Source organism: Mytilus galloprovincialis, chromosome 7 (assembly GCF_965363235.1).
Source record: "Mytilus galloprovincialis chromosome 7, xbMytGall1.hap1.1, whole genome shotgun sequence".
NCBI classification, from domain to species: domain Eukaryota; kingdom Metazoa; phylum Mollusca; class Bivalvia; order Mytilida; family Mytilidae; genus Mytilus; species Mytilus galloprovincialis.
In genome coordinates, this window is record NC_134844.1 from 52,732,900 (window position 1) to 52,759,660 (window position 26,761).

Consider the following 26,761-nt stretch of genomic DNA (forward strand, 5'->3'; position numbering starts at 1 on the left):
AAAATTTGTGCTTTTTCTAGTATCTGACTATAATAATTTTCGAGCGACTGACCAGGGGACAAGATCAAACTTTGAAATAATTCTCTTTCCATTATTACAGTGGCGCTATGTAAATTAAAATTCATGTGTTTTTCTTTAAAATAAAACAAATATTTTGCCAAAAATGTTTTGACTCATCGCTTAAAGAATTGAACCATGTAAGTGGGGGTCCTTTCAGATGTAAGTGAAAAGCCGCTATTCGGCGTTTGTTCTGCTTGGCTAAGTCGTGAAGTAATGCATAAGATTCAAATTCTGCTAAAAACCGCTTAGCATTATCCTGAGGGTACCCAGAAAATGTGCTACATTTAGCCAATTTATCCAATTTAGGAAATTTCTGTAGGTAATGGTACAGGCGTATCTGAGACTGTAGATATGTTAAACGGTTGAAGGGTTGTTTCGTCTTCGCTACTGGGCGTGGGAACAGTATCGGCAATTATTGGTGCAATAACAACAGAGGATTCGGATTGATCAAGGTCTATCATCTATATATCAGCCAACTTTGAAAAACTCATTTTGCAATAACGATGCAGTAAAATTCAATCTCATCAAGGTCACGACGTGCGGTTAAAAGAAACCTAATTGTCAAGCAATTGTTACATTGTACCTGCTCGTCTACTCAAAATTTCATAAAACAGAACAATGTCTATAAACTAGTTTATCATCTTTTAAAATCCTCCACCATATCGTGTACTTCGCTGGGGGACTATGGTAAGCACAAGTAACGAGTTGACGAATAAACTGTTCTTCAAATCAATTTTTATTACATGACCATGCTACTGCACTGGCAGACGACAACTAACGTAATCATTAAAAGCGAAAAATATGTTCCCCTTTTCCCGACATAAGAGATAAATTGTGTGAGGCAGTCCCGATAACCAGAAGACCTAAAATAGGAATATAACAGTTGCATCCACAAAAACAAGATGGGTCAGCAATTATATTCATTCTGAACAAGTCATGATAGTTCAAGATAGATGAATAGCATCTGAATTGTGTTAGAATTATATTTAGTTTCCTCGGTCCATATAAATAGTGCTTAGGTACATCTTGATTTTAAATTTTGAGATAGAGTCTGATGTTTGACATTAATTCGTAATAACGTTAAGAGCTAAATAACCATAACGGACCAATATAGATAGCCAAAATTCCTTTAACTTAATGTTGACTTTGCCTGAGGGCGTTGCAATCTTAGTTTCTTAATTTCAATAATGTTCTATATATTTATCAATATTTTTTTCTATTACATGTAGTTGTGTAATTAATAAATGCAAATGTTTAACGATATTAACTTGTATAGTTGTCGTCATGAATTCTAATGTAGTGATTATAAGAGGTTACCCTAAACTATGATCAAATTCAAATTAGTACGTCATAATTTGACAAGAAATTGTAATAAATTATCAAAGAGCTGAAAGCTCTAAAGAAAAATGACGCCAGTGTCTCTAATATTGGAATATTTTGTATGCAAGTCTTGATTTTCACATAATTTACCTACTGAATCTTAAGAGACTTTTCAATTCATGGAAGGTAGGCTGACTGACAATAGAATAGAAATGAATTATTTTCAATGTCTATGTATGGAACGCCGGAACTGTCTTATAGTGTAAATATTTAATGTGTTTTGTCGCTTTGCCTTTACGTCCTGTCATTTCTTCTTTATGTTATGTGCAGGAGCCTTTATTACCTGAAACTGCATCTTTGTGTAATGTCAAATGAATTAACTGTTTGGCCAAACCATTGTATGGTATGTCATTGCTTATCTTTGTTGTGTGCAATAGGCATTACATTATGCTGTAACTACTATATATTATGTAAATACTTCGAAACTTTATGATCAACCACCTTCACATTCTTTCATATTTTCTCTTTGTTGTGTCTATTCGTAAGTCAGTTGATAATTGCGTTCTATCACAACTGTGATTGTTATGCCGAATGTTCGAAACATTTTGTTTTGATACATCTTTGTTCTATGAAAACCTCATGATGTTATAGTCTAACGGCTTTATGTTGTGTTTATACATATGATCTCCAGTGAAAAACATAATACATCATGGTAGTATTATAGTTCATATGAGTTTTGCCGAACTATTGATACTCTCTGCTAGCATTCATTACGTCATGTGCAAATGTATTTTACATGGTGTTCAAACACCTAATAAATTATGTGCAAGCACTTATAACGTTATGTGCAAACAACTAACAATCACTGGTTTTAAACGTCAGAGTAAAAAATGATAAAATATAAATTGCAACAAAATTTGTTTAAAAAAAACATAGAACATCCTCATAGTGTATTCTTTTCAGCATGTTATATTTTACCGGTTATTTGTAATGATCGAGACAGTTTAGAAGAAAGAAAAAGAAAAAAATTATATTTAACGTCATTTTAAAATATCCTTTGACGTCGTGATTTTCAACACCAAAATGCTAAAAACTTTTTTTTATTAATTAACGTAAACTTTAATTTCCGTTTTTCATGTTAGTTGCAATTAAGCATAATATTCAGTCATGGCTTCATTATTATATAAGTCTTTAACACAAATTACGGTGATAAATCTGTCTTTAGGCCTTTTCCCTGTGAACAAGTACGCTAAACAATTGACTCAGCATGTCAGTCTTGTACAAAGCAAAGCCAATACCGCATAGTCAGCTATAAAAGGCCCGAAATGACAAATGTAAAACAATGCAAACGAGAATGCAAACGGCCTAATTTATGAAAAAAAATTAACGAAAAAAAAAATACGTAACACATCAACAAACGAAAATCACAGAATAACATGCTCCTGACTTGAGACAGGCACATTCATACAGAATGTGACGGGGTTTAACATGTTAGCGGGATCCCAACCCTCCCCTAACCTAGGACAGTAGTATAACATGCTTTCAACCCGAATATGTATTTAATTCGCCACTGAACCTTCCTCATTTTCATCATCATCTTATTTACCAATCTGTGTTACGATGACTTAGCATTGGTGTGGTCATACTACTACCGAAAAAGAAATATGTAACTTTTAACTGTTATAATTTCAAAATGCACAAGAATGGCGTATAACGCATGAATCCCTTGCTTTGAACTGTTAAGAAGAAATCTTTCGAAGCCGAACGCAACTCTTTGTATCTTTGATGGGTTACTTCCTTTGATATTCATTAATACCTTTTTTGAAAATAAGGAGAGAGACGAGAAGTGTCTATTAGTTTTTTGTGACCGCGCTGAAATACGTCCATTATTCATAGTTCATTATTCAAAATTCAATAATGAATAATTTAAAAATAGTTCACTATTCACTATTCAATGTTAAAAAATGAATAACGAATAATGAAATAGTTTATGTTTCATTATTCAACTTAAAGCGGTGAATGGTGAAATAAAAAAATAAAAAACTGACTGTGACACTATAGCTATAACCCGTATTTCTAAATTCGTCAATTTGGTGTTATCTAACAAATATTCAAATTAATATCAGAAAATAGAATAAAAAACTCTTTAGAGTTCTAATTTTGTTTATTTATTTAGTTTCGGAGGATAAACTAGTTGGTTTTCCTAACTATTTTTAACAGAAATTCCTTGGTTCAATGTATGGACGACCTGAATACCAAAACATAAAAAAAGATACGGAAATACCGTAACGTTTCCGATTTTGGTTCTGTTGTTAGGGATTTTACTTGTGACGTTATTTAAGTTATGACGTCATGTTCAATGTAAACAAAGAAACGCAATGCATCAGGTAGGCCTAACGTTTATTCATAACAAAGACAAAGAATGATTAAAAATGAAATATTGGTATTGTGTTCCTTGAGTTCCTATATTTTACTAGACTAATCAAAGTCTCACGACAACAAGACCGGAAGAAGGAAGTAGAGTTATGTGTTCTGCGCAGATCCGGAAATTAAAAAAACACGACAAAAAAAAATTGAACGATTTTGAGTTCATTAATACAATGAAAAATTCGGGAAATTTTCCCGATTTATTTTTTTTTTTTTTTTTTTTTTTTATTGAATTTTCTACTGTAATAGGGGACTTCGTCCCCATAATATGAGGCAGGCATTACCTGTAAATGGGGACGAAGTCTGTATGAATTATTTTTTTGTAACTTAAATATTAAACTTTGTTTAAAAAAAAAAAGAAACGGAAATACCGTAACGTTTCCGATTTTGGTTCTGTTGTTAGGGATTTAGTTGTGACGTTATTTAAATTATGACGTCATGTGCAATGTAAACAAAGAAACGCTATCAGTTGGAAAGCAAGTCCTTGGAAACGTCCGTTGTCGTCAAGCTTTATCAGCAACAATAGCAGGGGGAATTAATTAGGTGGCGCTACAGTCGTCCGTAACGTCAAAAAGTCCGCCAAATGAATCGGCTAAAAGATTGACGTTTAAAGTATTTTTTGCAACTTGTCATGCTTTTATTACAATTAAATTTTAAAATTTGTAGGTTTTGTGACCAATATAATTTCTTTACGACATACAAACATTACAAAAAATAGCTTGTTATTGCTATTCCTTTATCCTGTCCGTTCTAAAAAAAAATAGCCATCTTTTTTGTTCGCCAAAAAAATCGATTTTTCCTAATTTGACGTTTGCGTATCCAAATACAGAAAAGAACGGTTATGATCTTAAATGAAACCGGGAAACCTATTTTAAATTTATACACTGTTTTGAAGCCATCATTTTTTACTTTTATACATCAATTTTAGTGACCACCAGCCATGTCAATTTTTATCTGGTTTTAGCTACGTTTCTACTTCAAAACAGTAAAGTTTAGCTTCTTTTCATTGTACCTGTTTCAAAGTGCTCTAAAATACTGATTTTATTAAAGACATGAATGAAATTTTGATTAAAAGTTGTGGATTTTCACAATTCCATACAATACTTGTATTTTAAAGTAACTAAAACCCCTTTTGATTCCCTACACAAATTGACGGTGACAATGTTTTCTTTTTTCAACATACGTCATGTAACGTTTATAACAAAATATGTGTCAGGGTCATGAGGGTTTGGATGGGGTTAAATGATTAAAGAATAATACCCTTAAAAAATGAAGATTACAGAATAATGGGCCAAAAAATAGAAGATTAGAGAAAAAAAGGGTTAATTTTTGGAAGATTAGAGAAAAAAGGGGTTAATTTTTTAAAGATTAGAGAAAAAAGGGGTGAAAATCAAATGTTTACAGAATAACAGACCCCCTCATCCAGACCCTCGGTCATGTGCATAGTAAAAATTTACACATTGGAAAAGTGAAACAACAAACAAAGATCTTCTTTATTGCGTTTAAAGCTAAACGTCTTGGAAAATTCTGACAGATCTGACAAATTATTGATAGCCTACTGTATGGATGGACAAAAGCACAAAAATAGCAATAGAAAATGCATTGCAAAGAAAATTCTGTAGGAAAAAAACATATGAAAAAAGAAAATGAAGGTCAGTTAATAATAATATTTTGCTTATATTATTATCTCTTTACTTAGTAAGCTATATTTTCATTCTCAATTTTATAGTAATAAGAGCAAAAACTAGCTTATCAAGCCAAGTCAGCCAAACAAGAAGTTTATTCATAGAGATGTGTTCTTACAAAATTGAATTTATTCAAATGGCAAATTCTTGTCAAATTTAAGCATCTTTGATCATTATTGAAGTAAAATGCACAAAATTTGTCCCACCAGTTTCATTTCATTTCCTATTACCAGTATTCAGGTAAAGTATATATACAATACTTTGTTTATAAATATGTAATTATTTAAAGAAGCTGATACAGCAACCTGTTCAAGAGAAGAAGCCCCATTTTTTCCAAAAAGTTTACTTTCATAATCTATAAAATACCCTGAGAAATAAGACTAAGGGCTACTGTGCAAGCTAAACTTATAGTTTAATTTTACAATAATAATGATTCTGAAATTCAAAATTGTGTCACTTTCACTTATAATTTAAAGCATATTTTTTTACAGAATTTCTGTCAATATTTTTGGTATAAAACTTATAAATCCCTTTTTTGTATTTTACTGTGCAACTAAGAAACATAGGCTTGAGTTTAAAGGCTCTCTTAATTTGAAGAAATTTGTTGTAACTCTTGGTCACACTTTATAGAATATAAAATATATATGATCAGTACTGTTTATTTAATAATTATATCAATTTTCAGAAAGATTATTGAAATTGTATAAACTATGTTTTATTGCATTAAATATAATTAGAAGTGTTTAAAAAAATTCTGCTAGGAATGATCCCACATATAAAAATTACATGTAGTATATTTCATCCGCCAGATCTAATTTCTTTCAATATAGCTAGGTTTTTAATTTTACATGTAGATGTCATTATCCACATTTCTGAATTGTTTTTTTTTTACTGCAGTAATATTTTGTCTTTTAATATTTACATGTTATAGCCCTTCTCTGAAAAATAGGGGGAATTATCTCTTCTTTATATTATCATAACATAGTTATAAATCGAGTTTCGTTTATTTTCTTTCTAATTTTTGTAAAGTAAACTCCTTTTTTTTAATTTTATGCATTTTGCTGGGTTTTTATTTTTGACTGGTGATATTAAGGGGAGATAACCACTTGCACAAATCGGCATAAAAACCACCGCTTCGGTTTGAAATCAATTTGACGTTTGCGTATCCAACATTCTATTGCCGAGATATTCATATCGAGTGTTTGTCTTAATGAGATGCTTTATTAAATTTAAATTTAGCCCATCATTTTTAGTTTCCTCGTAAATATTTAGATTTTTCGTTCAGGAGACTTGACAATTTTCACCCAAACTCCAAGTTTGCAGATAAAATAAAGAATAAAGGACTTTGATTTGATGTGTGAGCTTTGACGAGAATAAACTATGGATACTCAAGATTAGTTAGGTCAATAAGTTTTTATTACGACAATAGTATTCAGTGAGTTAAAATGAGGTTTGTCTCATCCGTTTTTTTACTGAATTTTCACGGTCACGTGACTCTATTGTTGCTGATAAACTTGGGGTCAAACCGTGACCTGCTTTCCAACTGTATAATCAATACTACTAAAAAACAATAAGATATTGTACATATTATATACATGTATAATATATATTTGCTTATGAATATCATTAAAATACTGCATAATCAATAATATAAAAAAAACATTCCTTCTGAGTAAAATGCTATAGCAGGTTCTGGCGACACTTTCAAAAACTTTATCATTATTGAATAAAACGAGGGGTATTTGCGAATAATGGCTCATGAAATTAAACATTCTCTCGACTGGTATTTTTCACAAATACCCCTCCTTAACATGATATACGTGTATCTGTTTAATATTAACTATTGATTTTAACATAAAAATCTAAAAGTTGATTAAATTATAAGTAATTTAATTTGTTTTATCGTTTTATTGTTTATCAGTTTTTCTTAGTGGTCAATGGTTTTCAGGGTGTTTGGTGGTGTTTTTGGTGTTGAAAAGACACACCCCTTTGGATTTCATGTTTTTATGCTCGGAATTTCGAAATCAGGACCACTCCAACCCTCCTCCCCACTAGAAGACAAATACTTTGTTTAAAAAAGACCCTGTTCTCACAAGAAGGTCATGAAAAAGCGACCCTGTTCTTACAAGCAGGACATGAAAAAGGGACCCTGTTCTAACAAGCAGGGCATGAAACAGCGACCCTATTTTTTTAGCACATTTGTACTACTATAAAAATATAATTAGTAACACCCTTTTCCCAGATACAAACATACCATTCATATGTCGGATAGTGTTGTATTATTATATTTTATGATATAAACTGAACATGCTCAATGAAACTAAAACTTGAAGTACATGAAGTATGGAAGATGTCTTTACAGAGTATGGACGATGTGCATGGTGTGGCGGTATATGGCCGACACAGAAATAATTTAATGCTTACATCTTTCTGCTTATCCATTTAAAAAATGTGAATGATAAATTTATTTTTACCTTTCCTTTGTGCTTTCCAAGTCACTCATCAAAACAAAAACACTTTCGTTGCGTTGACTTTCATTTCAATCGTTCCCCGGTTTCTTCCAGTTAATCTACAAGTTGTTCATTTCCATTTATTTGTTCATCGGTTTGACCATCAGTTTGAACAACCAGAGTTGTTTATACCATATATCTCTGACTGTTTCCATTCTTGCAGTTAGTTTTAAAAATTGAACCTCCATCGCCAGCTCGTGAGCGTCCATGGTATTGCGTCATAGTATACAAAATGGTAACGGTGAGAATTCCGGGGTTTCGTACTCTTGGACATTTGTAGTTGTAGTTGTACGTATATGAGGGTCTAGAAACCGTTTCGGGAGGAAAGAATAAAGAATGATGGACGAATTAAAGTGCAGAATAAAGAGAGAAAAAATAAAGAAAGGAAAGAGAAGAGTAAAAAAGCAAAAAATAGAATAAAGAACAATTGAGAATCACGGGGTTCAACTTCTAAATTGTAAAGACTGAATATTGAGAAGTTATTGAAAGTAAAGGACAAATTATAAATGAAGAAAAAAAGAAAATGTTAATGGTCTGAAAAAAGTAATAAAGATATAAAGGACCCCCATCCAGAACCTCATATTTATTTTTATTCAATTAGTTTGTTACATTTCTTTTTTTTTTAAGTGGTAGTAGTTTGATAAAGTTGTAATAATTAGTGAGAGTGTTTGTGGTTTGAGTTGGGCGAGTAGTATAGAAAAGAGAAATTGAGAAGGAAGTTTATTCCAAAGAATTACAATTGTTCTAGTAGCCTGATTTGGCAGATTAGAGGGACATAATTTAGTGACTATTGTTTGTCATGATTTTAACAATAAAATGCTTCTCAATTTCCACTAATTCTAGCTTCATTGAACAAGAGAGTATACTACCTCAAACAATTTGACACTGACTAAAGGAAGACCATATAACTTCAAAAGGGGGTATGTTTTTTCAAAAAAAATCTGACCCACAATTTGATGAAAAAATATATTCTGGTCAAGCAGATGACAAAAATATTATTCTGAATGCAGATTTCCCACATACCTTACAAATAGTGTTAAATTTTAACAAAATAATTTGATTGATAGCGTCGAAAAACTAAATAAATTTGTTCATACTTTGTGCAAAAAAAAACTTCTGATTCAGAAAAATAATCATACCCCCTTCTTTTTGAAGTTTAATGCTTCCCCCCTTAATATAAGTAATATAAAGTAATATAAAATATGAAAACATATCTTTTTAAACATCAATATGTTGATAGGGTATTACTCAAAACATACGTTAACAACCTGTTTTCAAACATATGTTTACCAGGTGTTACTCAAAACATGTGTTTACCAGGTGTTTTTCCAAACATATGTAAACCACATGTTTTCAAACACATGTTTACCAGGTGTTTCTTAAAACATATGGTAAACATATGGTCAAACGTATGTTTCTGATGTGTTTTGTAAACATGTGTTTCACATGCGTTCATCAACGCATGTTTACCACATGTTTTTCAAACATATGGGAAACGCATGGTTTCAAACACATGTTTACCACCTGTTACTCAAAACACATGGTAAACATATGGTGAAACGCATGTTTACCATATGTTTTCAAAAACACCTGGTAAACATGCGTTGCAATTTTTCCTGTGTACCTTAAACAGTTCATCTGACCTTGACCTCATTTTCATGTTTCATTAGTCAATGTTAAGTTTACTTGGTTAATGTTAAGTTTGTGTGACAGTTGTAATAAAGCTTTATAATTAGGATTATCAACATAATAACAATGATTAGTAAAGAAGGCGAGACATTTCAGCGTGTGTATTGTATACTTCTGAAAAACAAATATATCTTCCCTCTGGACTCAAGTGTTTCCCTTTTATTTTGCATGTGTTTAATTTAAAGAAAGCTCACTTTAACTTTTGGGCTTATTCAAGTTTTACCATTCCAGAATTATTTGACTTTTTTCATGGTAAATTAAGACTTTTACCTTTCACCCATATGTTGTAAAACTCAATTTTGCTTTGATATTTTTTCAAGAATTGAATCACAAGGCTGAATTTGATCAAATAAGCTCACTTTTCGATATTTATCACATATCACATACTTAAATAATCTATTAAATTGAAAATGGAAATGGGCAATGTGTTAAAGAGACAACCCAACCAAAGAGCAGAAAACATGTCTGACAGAGCGGAACCAATAGTGTGCTTAGATTGATTTCCTTCACTTTTGCCCTATTATTGAGATTTAGTGAAAGAATTTAATTTAATTATTTTATCCCTATCAATTTAGGGAGAGGGGAATCGGTATTCAACACTGCATTACTACATGTATATCCTATCACCAGTTACAAATGCATGATACAACCAACCGTACAACATAGCCCCTGTGACTGAAAGGAGAAAAGAGATGCCATATCATTTTAAATATTTCATTGATTTTTTTAAGTGGAACAGTTTTTTGTAAGAAGTTATTTATTAAAGGTACTACAGTTCCCTTTCAGTTTGCCTGCTTGAGGCTTGATTACAATTCTAATATGAAAATAAGAAGTTGGTGTATGGTTGCCATTGAGACAACTCTTCACCAGATACCAAATGACTAAATATATATCTCTGACAGGCTTCAACATTTATTTTAGCAGAACCAATAATGTATAGTAAGCTACATATACAAAAGACCCCTAAATAACATGACACAAGACGACCTGAAAAGGAATATTATGCGTCTGTATGCATAATTGAAATATATTTAGAAATAAAAGCATATATATGATGCAATGGATGCAAATTAATAAATAGTCAATCCAGAAAAATATCCTACTATAGATCTCCAATGTTATGGTTTATGCGGTTTATTAAAAAAGTTGGCAACAAACTTTTACATACTTCATTCAAATAATTTACATTAAACAAAATAACAAAAAAAAATATGAACAGGTACCGTTGAATGGATATAAAGGTAAAGCACCTAGGACAGACAAGTACTAGTACAAACACACCAGGACTCTCTTCGAATTACCACCACCTAGTCATACCTAGAAAAGCAAATGGTCGCCCCCCTCCCTCTATGCATAGTCGTAGGAAGGCGTCCCAGAAAAAAAATTAAAATAGCCTTGCCAGACGTCATAATTATTTGGACTAGATGTCAACAAGTCAATCTCATGATGATGATGTAGGCCTTAACTTTTAGTTTACCAAGTAAGGCCTGTTTTGGTATAACGTTGATATGGATTCAACATATTGCATGACTTTCTTGGTCCGTGTAACACTTATCAATTCAAAGTTTTAAAAAGTTTTGAAACTTTAGATTTTTGGAATTTTGATCAAAGTTTTAAAATATCAAAATTTCAAATTGTGTAAATGTTTTGAAATTTTGAAATTTTAACCAAATTATTAAAATATTAAAATTCTTAATATCGTTTATAAATTTGATAGTTTAGGAATTTGATCAAACTTTTAAAATACTAAACCTAACATGCAATTTTGATTATTTCACTTTTTGAAAGTTTGATTTTTTAAACTTTTGATTAAAATATCAAAAATAGTAAAGGGGCGAAAAGAGGGGTATCTGTAAACAGTGATGTAAACACGGCTCTGATAAGGTCCGTGTAACACTTATCAATTCAAAGTTTTAAAAAGTTTTGAAACTTTAGATTTTTGGAATTTTGATCAAAGTTTTAAAATATCAAAATTTCAAATTGTGTAAATGTTTTGAAATTTTGAAATTTTAACCAAATTATTAAAATATTAAAATTCTTAATATCGTTTATAAATTTGATAGTTTAGGAATTTGATCAAACTTTTAAAATACTAAACCTAACATGCAATTTTGATTATTTCACTTTTTGAAAGTTTGATTTTTTAAACTTTTGATTAAAATATCAAAAATAGTAAAGGGGCGAAAAGAGGGGTATCTGTAAACAGTGATGTAAACACGGCTCTGATAACAATCATTCTTAGTTATAAATAAATAGCACGAAATATATCAAATCATTTTTAATTACAAAATAAATTATGGAAAGAAGAAGCCTTTTTTTATATAAAACATATTAGACATCACATGGGATAACAGTATCCTGAAATTTTAAGGTTGTGCATCTATCAAAAAAAATTGTTAAACCTATTTAAACCGGAACTAAATAAGTCGATTTACATCTCTCATATAAGGTTAGCGTTTGAGATAAATAATTCAGAGCTATTTGGTGTTCCCAGTGCCCAACATTTAGAAGTAACAGTGAAAACTGACCAACTCGCAGTAAACCAAATAGTATTATTCACCTTTTTGACGTTCCTGATGAAGGTAGATCCAAAAAATCGCATCGGTCGCATGCAACTTTAAACGTTTTGTTTTCTTTTTTATCGATTGCATGACAATAATAAATTGCCTTTTATGATTTATTTCAGTTCCAAGAAATAACACGGAAGGAATATTTAATGTATATATATGCGTCACAATGAACGTTGTACTAGGCGCGCTTCAGCTGGCCCCTAGACAAAAAAGTGTACTGGTTCAGTGATTATAGATGTCATACTAAACTTCGAAATATAACAATGAACTAAAATTAAAATCATACAAGACTTAAAAGGACAACGGCTCCTGAATCGGGACAGGCGCACAAATGCGACGGGGTTAAACATGTTTCGTGAGATCACAACCCTACTCTATGCCTCTAGCCAATAAAGAATGAATAACACACAGAAATACGAACAGTAAAACGCACTTTAAAAGGAAATACAAGTCCTATGTCAGAATAGGAGACAAACGAAACTAATCAAAATGACAATGATAAATTAACAAATGACTACTATATATAAAGCTAGCAGTTACTGCCATACGTCAGCTCCAGACTTCAATTCACGAAACTAATTGAAAGGTTATGTCTTCATTATGCACACTCTCTCCCTGATGTATTTATTGCTAATTTGTTTCGGAACATTCATGAAATATGCGTCACTGGCAACAAAAAATCGATAATTTAAAATATTTTGTTTACGTACAAATTACGAAGAAATTTAGGATTAAACTCCCTCGGACAAAGTAGCCTTCATAGATGGATTTTGATATGTTTTAACTTTACTTTGGCCAAACACCTCTTCATTTTTTTTTTTTTTTTCGGTTCTTATTTTTCTTGACTTTCAAATTTCAGTTTTCAGCGTTCCGTTGTTGAATTCTTTGCTTAAAATTCAGCGTTTTACATTGTACTGGTTATTCCAGAGCAATGGTGTATGGCCAAATATGGAAAAATCCACCATGCAGCTGACACTGTGGCTTCTCTTTACGCGCCCTATTCTGACTGGATGTACCTGTGTTCTTTTAGTTTGCTAAAAGTCGATTGTCGTACGGTAACTTAAATGTTCAAATACCAAAATGCAAATACGGAACAATAATATCCCTTAATACAAAAAAAAATTCCTTTCCGTTTATTTACTATTCAAAAATAGTGGTTGATCTAGGACCCATAATGGAGCTACATGTATGATAACCAGTCCAAACGTTGTCCAGAAGGGAGCAACCATTTAACTTAAATTTAAAAGTAGGGTGTTGTTGTTTTGTCGAAGCGCTAACAATTTTATTAAGTATATCGCTGATATAAACTTTTATTTGAAAAGAATTTTCAATTTTCAAAATGCCGACACCTACAAATAGATAGATGGACGCTTAATGTAGTACAGCGGCAACTATTACATAGTTACATATGAATGCTGAAAATAATGTTTATGGTATACGTTTATATATGACATGAATGGTTTCAACTTTTACAAAACCAGAGCTATAAGTTTGATATAAACGTTAAATTTATTTGGCCTTTTTAATTTTATTTGACTTTATTTGCCTTTTTAACTTGATTTGAATCGAGCGTCACTGATAAGTCTTTTGTAGACAAAACGCGCGTCTGGCGCAAAAACCGGCAACATTTATATCCAGGTATCCATCTATGATGAGTTTATGTAGATACCTTTACATAACAGTATCTCGGTTCCAATCTATTAATATTTGGTCTTAGTACTCTTAATTTCAGCGTAAATAAGATATAAATATATTAAAAACATCCCACATTGTAGACTAGCACAACCTTAATTGGGACACCATGCATTCAGTATTCCTACCGTACCAAAAAAAAAAATATTAACTAAAATCATTGATACAAGGCAATATAATTATGATCGTCATACAACCGAAGTGCTTTTCTGAATCGACCTTCTTAGGGAACGCTCAAAGCTGAATATTTAGGGCCAACAACTTACAAAGAACAGATTAAATGATATATTCTTTAGCCAACATGATTGCAGAAAGTAAGAAGTCGTCGAGCAAAACAGAAAAAAATGAAATCAAAAGAGATACACCGTGTATTGAGTCTTTCTATTGCTTAGAGTTCAGTAGAAAATATATATACATGCTCAACCTAAACATACTATTTGACCTACTGCGAGTTGTTCAGTTTTTACTGTTACTCCTGTTTCTTCTTAAATATGGGTGCTAGAAAAACCAGCAAGTAAAATGGCCAATATCAGATCCGTACGTCTTGTTTTGAAATGAATTCTCTTCTTTTGAGAAATATTTATTTTGTCATTCATTTTTTCATCGCTTAGAACTGTCTGTCTGTGGTTTTTATTTCATACATTAACTTTTAAGTATCAGTATGTTTTCAATTTTTATTGTTTCCAGGTACCCCTCTTTTTGCCCCTTTTCTATTTTTGATATTTTACTCAAATATTTAAAAAATCAAACTTTCAAAAAGTGAAATAATCAAAATTGCACGTAAGGTTTAATATTTTAGAAGTTTGATCAAAATCCTAAACTATCAAATTTAAAAACAATATTTAGAATTTTAATATTTTAATAATTTGGTTAAAATTTCAAAATTTCAAAACTTTTACACAATTTGAAATTTTGATATTTTAAAACTTTGATCAAAATTCCAAAAATCCAAAATTTCAAAACTTTTTGAAACTTTGAATTGATAAGTGTTACACGGACCTTTCTTGACATTAAGATAAACAAAATTTATACAAAGAAGAAAAGATTCCAACTTTTAATGACATTTTCACGTTGACATTTTCGGCGCCGGAAATTGACAACGTTGATCTATAATGTATTGACACAACATCGGATGGGATCGATTCCGGCATATTTTGTTTAAAAAATCAGTAGCACTTAAAATTTATTGATGTCTTACAATATATTCATTTTGTTTCAATGATATTTAATTGATAATTAATTTCGAGAGATGAATAGCTATCGTGTACTTCAGAAACAAGTGAAAGGAGGACCACGCCCCCATAGTGGGGACATACAAAATAAAGATGACCGTTCTCCATTTCTACTCGATAGAAGTGCCTAATTTTTTCATAACATCTGCGTTATGTACCAAAGATTATAAAATGAAAGTATAAAAAAAATCGAGGCGGAGATTTTTTAGAATCATCTAATAATTATAGCAGACCAATAGACGAAATAGAGAAATGGGCGAAAATGGCGCCTTCTTCAATTTCGAAAAAAAATCTATAATTTTACAATTAATTGACACATATTGATATTTTTATAGGGGTTATATATATAAGGATTCAGCTATTCTTGTTAGTTGAATGAATATTTACTTTAATAATAGAATCTTTTCCAATTTCTAATTCTACCGGCCATGCAAGGAAAAACCTTAAAAAAAATGAGACCCCTACTTTAAAAAGGTTACAATTTTTTGCCCTACTTTGGACACCCCTTTTCTTTACGGATTTTGATGTGAAAACCTAGCAAAATTACACTGTAAAAATTTTAGGGTAATTGAAGGATATTCTTTTTTTTGTACCCCTTTTTAATATCGCCATTTTATTCAACAGTGCAGAAAATCGAAATCCGAAATTCTATGTTCAGATGTGAAAAAATAAGATTTTCTTTTATTTTTTTGTTCAAACATGAAAATAATAAGTAAACTCATATATTTTTCTCTTATAAATGTGCTTAAAATCAACAGCATTTACCGCCGGTACTTTGCTGTAAACAAATGAAATTTTTTTACAAAAGCGCGCCATTTTTCAGCTGACGTCGGCCGACGCAAAAAAGTCCAATTTTTGGCGTAGGACTACTGAGCGCCGCCGAATCACATTTTGGCCAAAAAGGCACATCCGGTTGTCCTACTGATCATCAGGGTTGCGTTCAATATCGTAGCAGCTAGCCTAGCTGCTACGTCATAAATATCTATTTATGTTGAACGATATGCTACTTATAGCTAGCATATCAAAAATGGCGTCGATAGTAATGAATTTGCCGTAAAATTGAATGATGAATGAAAATACTCCTTTTACGCAAATATACAAATACTTGGAAAGAGGTAACTTCGTAGTCCGGGAACGGTCCAACAGTTATTCGTTGCCTTTGAAGTTTCCGGCGGAACTCCGGCCAATACACAACACAAAAGGATTGAAATTCATACCAGTTTGTCATTTGAATTTTGTCATAGTTGACTTTATATTTTTTAAAAGAAAGCACTGTGTCATTTTTAACTGACTTTACTGTTTTTCTTCAATTTCCAAAGATTGTCGTCTGCTAGTGCTACATATTTCATTTCTCCAAAATGTCTACAAGTATATCGCCAAATGTTCTTGCTGCAATAATAGAATTTTCGGACGATGGGGATTTGCTACAGGCAGTAGAAGCTACAGACCCTACAACAACCAGCAACACAGCAGTAGTTGCCTGTATAGCGTCTCTCTCACAAGGACAGCCACTGTTTAACCACAGAATCGAGGGCTTTGTACATTACGATATTCCACGATACAATGATCCCACCTTTAAAGCACACTTCAGAATGACAAGATCAACTTTTCAGGTACATGTATAATCTAATTATGCTTTATAAAATAATTACAAAGATCAAGGAGTGTGGGATAGATTGTGTGTGTGTGTGTGTGGGGGGGGGGGGGGTAGGACCTTTATGGGGACTCTGGGATCGGGTATTTTTAAGCTCAGGATTTCGGGATCGACCCTTATGGCGGAGTTATGATCCCCTCTTATTGTTTTGTCAGATTCTAATATCCCGCTTACACTATGTACGCAAGTAATTCTCAATTTTTTGTAATTTCCCGTGTACCACTATATAGACTTCATTTCCAGTTTTCACGGCACAATAATTTGACTTTCACGTGTCATGCTTACAAAATATTGGCAATCCCGCATCATGCTTTAACCCCAATGACACCCACTTCGGGATCTTGGAATTCTTTTTTCTAATTTAGGGTGTCAGGATTTAAGTTTATTTTAAATCAGGGCTTCTGGATTTCGTGTTTTTAAGCCTGGGATTTCAAGATCGTGACCCCTCCTACCTTCTCTCATAGATGTACTCTGAGATCTTGGTTGTATTCTATATAGTAGTGGCTATTTATAAGTAGTGCTATGTAGATTTTGACTATTGAACATGTAGCTATAGACTCGTTGATACATATATATTAATAGCAGCTACGTAGCTGCTACGATATTGAACTCAACCCTGTATTTTCTATTGTTGGGATATCCCCTCTGTGTTAGAGTTCTTTCTTATGCTGTTCTGTTATACCACTGCCCCAGTTGAGGGAGGGTTGGGATTATGCCAACATGTTTAACCCCGCCACATTCTCTGTGTTCATATCTGTCCAGAACCTGCACTTCAGTGGTTGTCGTTTGTTGATGTGTCACATATATGAGTTTCCTTCATTTTTTTTGTCGTAAATGATGCCATACGTTTTCACCTTTAATGTTCTACATTTGTCATTTGGGGCCTTTTATGGGCTGACTACATGTATGTGGTATGGAATTTGCTCATTGTTGAAGGCCATCTGTTAACCTAAAATTGTTAATTTCTGTGTCATTTGGCATGTTTGGTATCTTGTCATTGGCAACATACCACATCTTCTTTATAATATCAACAGGGCAACATCCTTCATTTTTTCGGACGAGTACTGTCACAGTACCTAAAGAGGCAAATATTTTGGTTGAAGTGCTTTTAAATTAATTTTTAGACATAGATTAAAACAATGCCTTAGTTTTGACCTTGTTACTCTGATGAAATAAGGAGATGGGTTATGATTGCAAGTGAAATAGCTTGCCACATTGAGAAACCAAAAATGAATGAACCAATCAATGGATTGAGATAACTTTAAACATTAACAATATTGTTAAACCAAGCATGCGCCAGAAAGTAATCATCAACCAGTTGATATCAGTTTTTCTGTATATATATATAAAGAAGAAGAACTACCAACCAGAGTTCAAAATATAGATGGTTATTATATCTATGAATAAAGTAAATGTACACAATTGTAGGTCACTACTTGTGGTAAATCAAAACTCTCAAACAGTATTCATAAAGGCATCCTTTAAATCTTTTAAATTCTAAAATACGGAACTTGATCTATAACTCATCATGGTTAACTCACATACCAAAAATCAGCCCAATATCTGAAGACATTTTTAAGAAAGTCTGTACAACTGTGATTTTCAACAATTTCTCAAAGTCCTAAGTCTGTAATTTTGGCAAAAATTAGTGGAGCGGAACGAAACTCAAGCTTGATCTGTAACTCATCATGGTTAACTCACATACCAAGTGTAAATTATCAACATATGTAGCTTTTATAGACTTTAAGAAAGCATATGACTCAATTAATAGAGTTTTTTTGTTCAACAAACTAGAAAATCTAGGTATAAGTTCAAAGTTTATGTATTCTTTAAAAGCTTTATACTCTAATGTAGAATGTAGTGTACGTATTAATGGTAATATGACTGACTGGTTTAATGTTGATTCTGGATTGAAACAAGGTTGTGTTTTATCATCTATAATGTTTAATATATATATAAATAATTTGGTTGATGACATTAATGCTCTGAATATTGGTATTAACATAGATGAAGAAAAATTAGCTATATTGTTATATGCTGATGATGTTATTTTAATGGCAGAGAATGAAGAAGATTTACAAAAAATGTTGAATGTGCTTAATACATGGTGTCTCAATAATGAGCTGACAGTTAATATAAATAAATCTAAGATCATGCATTTTAGAAATCCAGCTGTTTTACAAACTAAATGTATTTTTTCTATTGGTGGTAATAGTATAGAATGTGTAAAAAGTTATCAATATTTAGGCTTATTACTTACTGAATATTTAGATTATCAGTTAATGGCTAAGGCAGTAGCGAAGTCAGCCAGTAGAGCACTAGGATTATTAATTGTAAAGAGTAAAATGCATGGTGGTTTCCAGCACAAAATTTTTTCAAAACTGTATGATACAATGGTATGGTCAGTTATTAGTTATGGCGCAGGTATTTGGGGAACAAGAGACTTTTCCTGCATAAATGCAGTCCAAAACAGGGCCATGAGATTTTTCATGGGTGTTGGCAAATACACACCAAATGATGCCATAGCTGGTGATATGGGCTGGAAACCTCCATGCGTTAAACAATGGTCAAGTGTCTTGAGACATTGGGCTAGGTGTTCCATAATGGACCCACACAGGATAAATTTTAAAATTTTTAAGTGGTCTATACGAAAGTGTAATACTAGAATTAAAAACTGGAGTTTTAGAGTTATAGAAATGTTAAAATTGTATAATTATGAGCAATATTGTAATTTTGAATCAAATGTATTAAACAAAAATTGTATTAAACAAATTGAGGAGGATGTATTTGATAATTTTAAATCAAACTGGTGTACAAGAGTTGCTGCATATGCAGAGGGAAGTAAATTAAGAACTTACAAATTGTTTAAAAATAACTATTGTACTGAAAATTATTTGCAAAATATTATATCTTTAAAGAACAGAAGTTCATTTGCTAAATTTAGATGTGGGGTAGCTCCACTAAAACTAGAAACTGGAAGATATGAAAAGAAAGAAGTCCACGAGAGGACATGTTTTAACTGTAGCTCTATTGTTGAAGATGAAATGCATGTCATTTTAAAATGCCCATTATATGTGGATCTAAGACAAATCATGATACATGAAGCTTTACATTTTAATGAACATTTTAACCTTTTATCAGATAATGAAAAATTTATATTTTTATTTAGTAATGACAATGTTGCTGCTATAGTTGCCAAAACCTGCAACAACATTTTATTAAGAAGAAATAGTATTTTATTTCACTAGTTTTTAAAGAAACAAATGTTTTAATATCATTTAGTAAAAATGTATATTATGTCAGAATTTTTAATTCTAAATGTGTAAAAATAAGTTTATATGTATATAGTATATCTTAAAAGTCTCTCATAAATCTTTTTAAGATTGGTACATGCAATGCAAATGTTTTAATGTTTTAAATCTATGTATGTGAATCTCATTTTATGTTTGTATGTGGTGAGACTATAATAAAATATTGAATCTGAATCTGAATCTACCAAAATTCAGCCCAATATCTAAAGGCGTTTAGAAAAAAAGTTTGTATAACTGTGATTTTCAACAATTTCTCAAAGTCCAAGCCTGTAATTTCAGCAAAAATTGGTGGAGCGGAACGAAACTTAAACTTGATCTGTAACTTATCCTGGTTAACTCACATACCAAAAATCAGCCCAATATCTGAAGGCATTAAGAAAAAAACTCTGTATAACGGTTTGTTGCGGAATGACAGAATGACGGAATTACGGAATTTCGGAATTACGGATTTCGGACAAGGGTAAAACTATATGGCACCGACAACTTCGTTGCAGGGCCATAAAAGAATCATATAACAAGACTATGTAAAATGGTTGGTTGCATAACTATAATTATATATAACTAATGCTATATTTAATGTAAAGTTAACATAATTAAAACATACATAGATACATATATACATTAAATTTCAAACAAGAGCCCTAAAAAGCTAAGAAATCTATAAATATACATCTTGTAAAGATATTTTTTTTCTACAGTAAATCCTTTACTAATTAATAGGTCGACTACAGAACTTGAAAGGTGATAGATTTTCTATTATTTTGTATATATTGGTTTAAAAGGATTCATTTCTCAAAATGGGTACTCCTAAATAATGGAAAGGCAAAGTCCACTTTTTGTTAGGGATACTAAATATATAATTCTAACAGATTAAAAGATTAATCAAAAGGTAACAAATGTTCAGCATTAAATGCTAGACATCATGAAAGAAAAAAATGATGAGGGGTTAATTAGGTAGAGTAGTGGCACCCCTGGGATACAAAATAGGTACCCCAAAATATAGAGTAACAGCAAAATCCTATTAGTAGATGAATATAAGACTTTTGTTTTTTGTTAAGGTGGTTTGGGAGTAGAAATGAATAAAAATGGTCTTGCGAAAACCAAGAAAATGCTTATCTGGGCCCTTTTTTTGGCCCCTAATTCCTGAATTGTTAGGACCAAAACTTCCAAAATCAATCCCAACCTTCCTTTTATAATCATAAACCTTGTGTTTAAATTTCATAAATTTCTATTGACCTAAACTAAAGTTAGAGTGGGAAAACTAAAAGTCTTCGGACAATGACGACGACGACGCAGACGACGACCCCAAGGTGATACCAAAATATGCCCAATTTTTTTTTAATTTTTGCAGTCGTATAAAAAGAGTACACAAGTAATGGTGTTACTGAATGTTAAATCTCGTAATAAAAATTATACAAAGTTATAAGTAGTTAAATGTTCCTTTTAAAAACATCAGTGTTGTTCTCAAACTCACATATAATTTGTAAACACAAAATAAAGTTTTCACATTTCCTTCTTTTTTTTAATAATAATTATAATATTTCTACCTTTTCAGAAAAAACATATATTGTAGAGAAGCGGATTGGCTTTCTCACCGGAAATAATTGAACTTTCTTTTTAATTTTGCGGTAAAAATTGTATTATCAAGGATTACAATTGCGTATAATACTAAGATTGTCAAATATGAAATATTTCCCTTCTAAAGAAGCGATAAAAAAATAATGACAGATAAAAGTGTTCAATAAATATATCTTGAAATAAAATACTGAACAAACTGTGTCTAATATATTTCAGTTGTTACTTGAAGAGTTAATGACGGATTTGAAATGCAGGGTGGTTGAGCCTGTCAGCAAGCTTTTAAGCGTAATATGGCTCCTGGCAACAGAAGAATCTTACAGAAGTGTAGCGGATCGCTTTGGAATGTCAAAACGTTCCCTACACTTCCACATGTTAGTCATTGTTGAAGTATTGGCAAGTAATATCACAAATTTTGTAACTTGGCCAACAACTGCACAAATGGAAATAATGGCGCTTGAAAATCAGCAGCACCATGGCTTTCCAGGATGTTTCGGGTATGTGGATGGCTCCCACATTCCTATCAAAGGAAGGAGAGAAAACCGAGAATCCTACATCAACAGAATGGGGTATTCATCAGTTTTACTGCAAGGTGTTTGCAATTCTAATATGGAATTCATTCATGCATATGCAGGGTGGCCAGGTTCAATCCATGATGCCAGGATGTTTAGGAACAGTGACTTGTCTCATCTACTTCCGTCTGTTCCTAAACATCTGCACCTTCTTGGCGATTCAGCCTATCCATTATCACATGCTCTGATGACGCCATTCAGAGATCATGGAAAACTAACAGTAGCACAAAAAAAGTACAATGTAGTCCATGGTGCTGCACGATCAGTGATTGAAAGGAGTTTTGCCTTGCTTAAAGGGAAATTCCGGAGACTGAAATATCTTGACATGTCACTAGATATGACAATACCATCCGTAGTAATGTCGTGTGTAGGATTACACAACTTCATTTTAAGGAATGAAAATTGGAAAGACTCTATTGATACTATTCCACTAGCAGAAATAGATGCCTTGAATATTGACGCCTCTACAAAGAGGAACACCATTGCAGCTTCCTTGTAACTTTCAATCAAGTAAAGTTTTAAATACAATAATGTCACTATGTTATTGCTTTGGTATGGTTTTTTTTCAGTTTTAAGGATATTTATAGTCTTAGTTCAATGGTGGTTAACCTATTGGGATTTCTACTATTATCATTGTAGAAAACACATTGTAAAAAACTAATTTGAGGTAAGATTTTTGATGAAATTTTGAAACATAAACGTACAAATGTGTTCAGTTTTTACGATTTAAACAGTGATTTCCACCAAAAATATGAATCATAAATCTATTTCAGAATTTGAAGACCGTAGTGATTTTTCAATGAATTTTTAAAAGTTATCTTTGACATGTTTCAGAAATGAAAAAATACAAGCTTTAATTGTTGATGCATTCTTATCTGCCCTCACTACTGAATTGTATGCCCTTAATATTAAAGATTTTGAATAAATTAGAAATTGAAAAAAAATGACAGAGTTTTGCAAAACTTTCCTGTTATAAAAAAAAACAAATTATTTTTGCATGTTAGATACCAATGTTTTCAAAATGTCATTCTTCTCACGTTGGAGATCCAGAAATTCCTTGCGAAATTCCTTGAACTCCTCCCTTCTCCTCTCATTCTCCTTATGGTTTTCTTGGATGAATTCCTCCATCCAAGTTGGAGCCAACTTCTTCTTCTTCTTTTTAGGTTCTTCAGGTTTATCTGCAGCTTTTGGTAGTTTGTCTTTGTCTTCTGGCATTTCTGCTGGTGCTGTTGATGGTTTAGCTGCAATTTAATACATATTATAAATATGAAGAATAGAGAGTAACAAAACATATAAATAACATCATATTTCACAAAATTACCAAAAAAAGAATTAAGGATGTACTTAGGTGAGGTTTTGGAATTTGTGTCAAATGTTCGGACTCCTTGGTGTTTTCCCATACAATACAATGTGAAATATTTTGCCCCATAACACCCATTTATTTTTTTCATATAAGAATTAATAGCTCATAAAAGGTCATTTACCAAAATTTTAGAAGATTCTTAATTTTCTTTCTTTTGTTTTGAGACCTAATAATACCAATGCAAATATAAGGTAAAAATCCGAGTCAGCCTTTTCCCGCCATATTTTAAATCTCAAATATCTCGAAAAGGAGGTCCATGACCTATCAATATTATTAGCTTATTTTTATCCTTAATGGATGCTCTACCAGCTTATAGTATCAATTTTAACTTCTTAATTTATTAATTTTCACCTAACCTCACCTAAGTACATCCTTAAAATGTGGCGCTACAAACCAGAACAGAATAAGCTGGAATTCATATCTTTTTTCAAAATAAAATCAGATGTGGTATGATTGCCGAGAAGTCGACTCTCCATCTGAGAGAACAAATGTCAAATGAAGTAGAATTAAGTTAACAACTGTAAATTACTGTGCTGACTACAACAATACGCAAAACCACATAGTCAGCTTTTAAATATATAAAAAATGTAACATATTTGATGTGAAAAGATATGTCCAAAATAATCAACCAAACAAACATGATATATTCTGACAGCAACAACCACTGAATTGAAGACTATTGTTTTTGGAAAAGTATATATATATATATTAATGTCATGAAAAAAAAGAATCTGCATATCATTATGCTATGCCTTTTTTATATCACATTTAATCCAGGATGGTTGAAAGAACTATAAGTGTTGAAGTTGATTTTCTTATTCAATTTGAATAACATGAATAGTTGATTTTTTTTTTATTAAATTTGAATAACATGAATAGTTTTTTTTTAATCAATTTGAATAACATGAATTGTTTTTTTTTTATTCAGTTTGAATAACATGAATAGTTGATTTTTTTTAATTCAATTTGAATTACATGAATAACTACACCAATACAGCTGCACAATCCAATAATGATTAATGAAAATGTATATACTTGATGAGATGATCTTAGGAGGCTTTATCGAGGGATCCTTGCAGAGAATGTTATTAATTTCTTCGTAATATAGCCATGTGCTACATTCACCTCCTGTTTTAGAGTTGGAGTCTTTAATTGATCTGTATCTGAAATGTAAAAGAATAACAATCTTATTTTACTGAAACAAATTGGGTAAATAGAATTTCATTTTTTTAATATAAGACTCATAAGATATATTATTATCCCCGGCTTAGTATATATCTAGGATTTTGATTGGTTAACGCACGTCGTTACAAAACCCATAGCCCCTGGGTGTTGCTAACCCATATCCCCGGATTAAAAACGTCTTATATTTGACTACCTGTAGGGTTCTACCAAAGGTAGTATCCTACCCCCAGTAAAAAATATGTAAAATTTCCAAATTTCAATAAATCTTTTTTAGATAATGAAAAAAAACGTTGTTTACGCGTTACACTTTGTACCCGGATTTCCATAAAACTCGCCCGAATTCGGACTAAGACCGGGGATAAATTCGTTATCTACGTTCATATCCGTAGATATGGATATTTTAGCACCCTTCAATACCCTGTACACCCTTCGGCTACGCCTCATGGTGTACTTGGGTACTTCAGGGTGTTAAAATATCCATATCTACGGATATGGACGTACATAACTTATATTGGATGGGGTCCAGGAATAGAGAATAATAGACAAAAAGTGAAGAATAATTCAAAGGGCAAATGAATAAAAGAATAGAGATAAATTAGTTAAATAAATAAATAATTATAAGACCGCACTTCCAACCTTCACTATTGGCCTACGATATTTAAAGGGTTTGGACCAATAGCTGGTCAAACATTATAAGTCATCAATTCATGCCAGCTTATATTATCAGTTAAGGATAGTCTGTGATGTCAAGATATATATCCTATATATTGTTTTTTTTTTTATCAAATTGGTGAAAGATGATATATGATATATCGGGAGCACAATAATTAAAGGATATTGGCTGCTGTTTCAAAATAACACACATTTCAAAAGATTGAACATTGATAGTACTTGTACATTTAGCTAAAAAAAGGACAAAATAAAGGGTCACCATCCTTATGTTTTTTATATAAAGCCATCGAAAATCCAATTTGCAAGAAATGATTTAACATCGGCACGTTTTTTATGCCCCACCTACGATAGTAGAGGGGCATTATGTTTTCTGGTCTGTGCGTCCGTTCGTCTGTCCGTTCGTCCGTCTGTCCCGCTTCAGGTTAAAGTTTTTGGTCAAGGTAGTTTTTGATGAAGTTGAAGTCCAATCAACTTCAAACTTAGTACACATGTTCCTTATGATATGATCTTTCTAATTTTAATGCCAAATTAGAGTTTTTATCCCAATGTCATGGTCCACTGAACATAGAAAATGAAAGTGCGAGTGGGGCATTCGTGTACTGAGGACACATTCTTGTTTCTATCTAAAAGTATGACAAAATAACAAGAGTTCTATAACATTTACCAAATTACAATTTTGTACTATATTTTATAAATTTATGAAAGGAAAAAAGTTATAGGCAGGCAATTTCAATATTTTAATGGCACTTCATAAAAAAGCAAGAGAATTCCCAAAATCTGACAAGAAGTCAAAACCATTACCAGGTATTTTCCTTGAGTAAGATAATAGAAATCAATGATATTCATTTCATTAGTATTTTTTTAGTATACCTTATTTTAAGGTTATTCCATTTTTTTTTCACAGGCGTTATAGCTTCTTTTTTGTACCAAGTGCTAACAAATCTTGGGAAATTCGGGCCCACACCTCAACTTTCTTCATAGTTGGGTTGCCCATTTCCCCCCTCCTCTCCTTGTAGCAATTGATCACAGGCACTTGTCTCAGAAAAAAAAAATTATATATTAAGGTATATACATGTAGGTAATTTTTTTTTTCTGAGACAAGTGCCTGTGCAATTGATCAGATTTAAAACATCTGAATGGAACCAAGCTGAAAAAAAGGCAATGTGTAAATAAAATTATTAATTTTCACAAAATAAAATAAAATATTTTGTTTACCTGTGATTATTATCAGTTACATTATGTGT

General features: G+C 31.7%; 1 long non-coding RNA gene across 1 annotated transcript; it reads right to left on the reverse strand.

The window, feature by feature from the left end:
* Positions 1–20,695: 20,695 nt before the first annotated feature.
* LOC143083259 (uncharacterized) lies at positions 20,696–26,519 on the reverse strand. The gene is made up of 3 exons (XR_012980606.1): positions 26,388–26,519; positions 24,696–24,823; positions 20,696–23,538 (listed from the first exon to the last, which is right to left on the reverse strand). It is a non-coding gene; the product is annotated as an uncharacterized LOC143083259 (long non-coding RNA).
* Between the last annotated feature and the right edge of the window lie 242 nt (positions 26,520–26,761).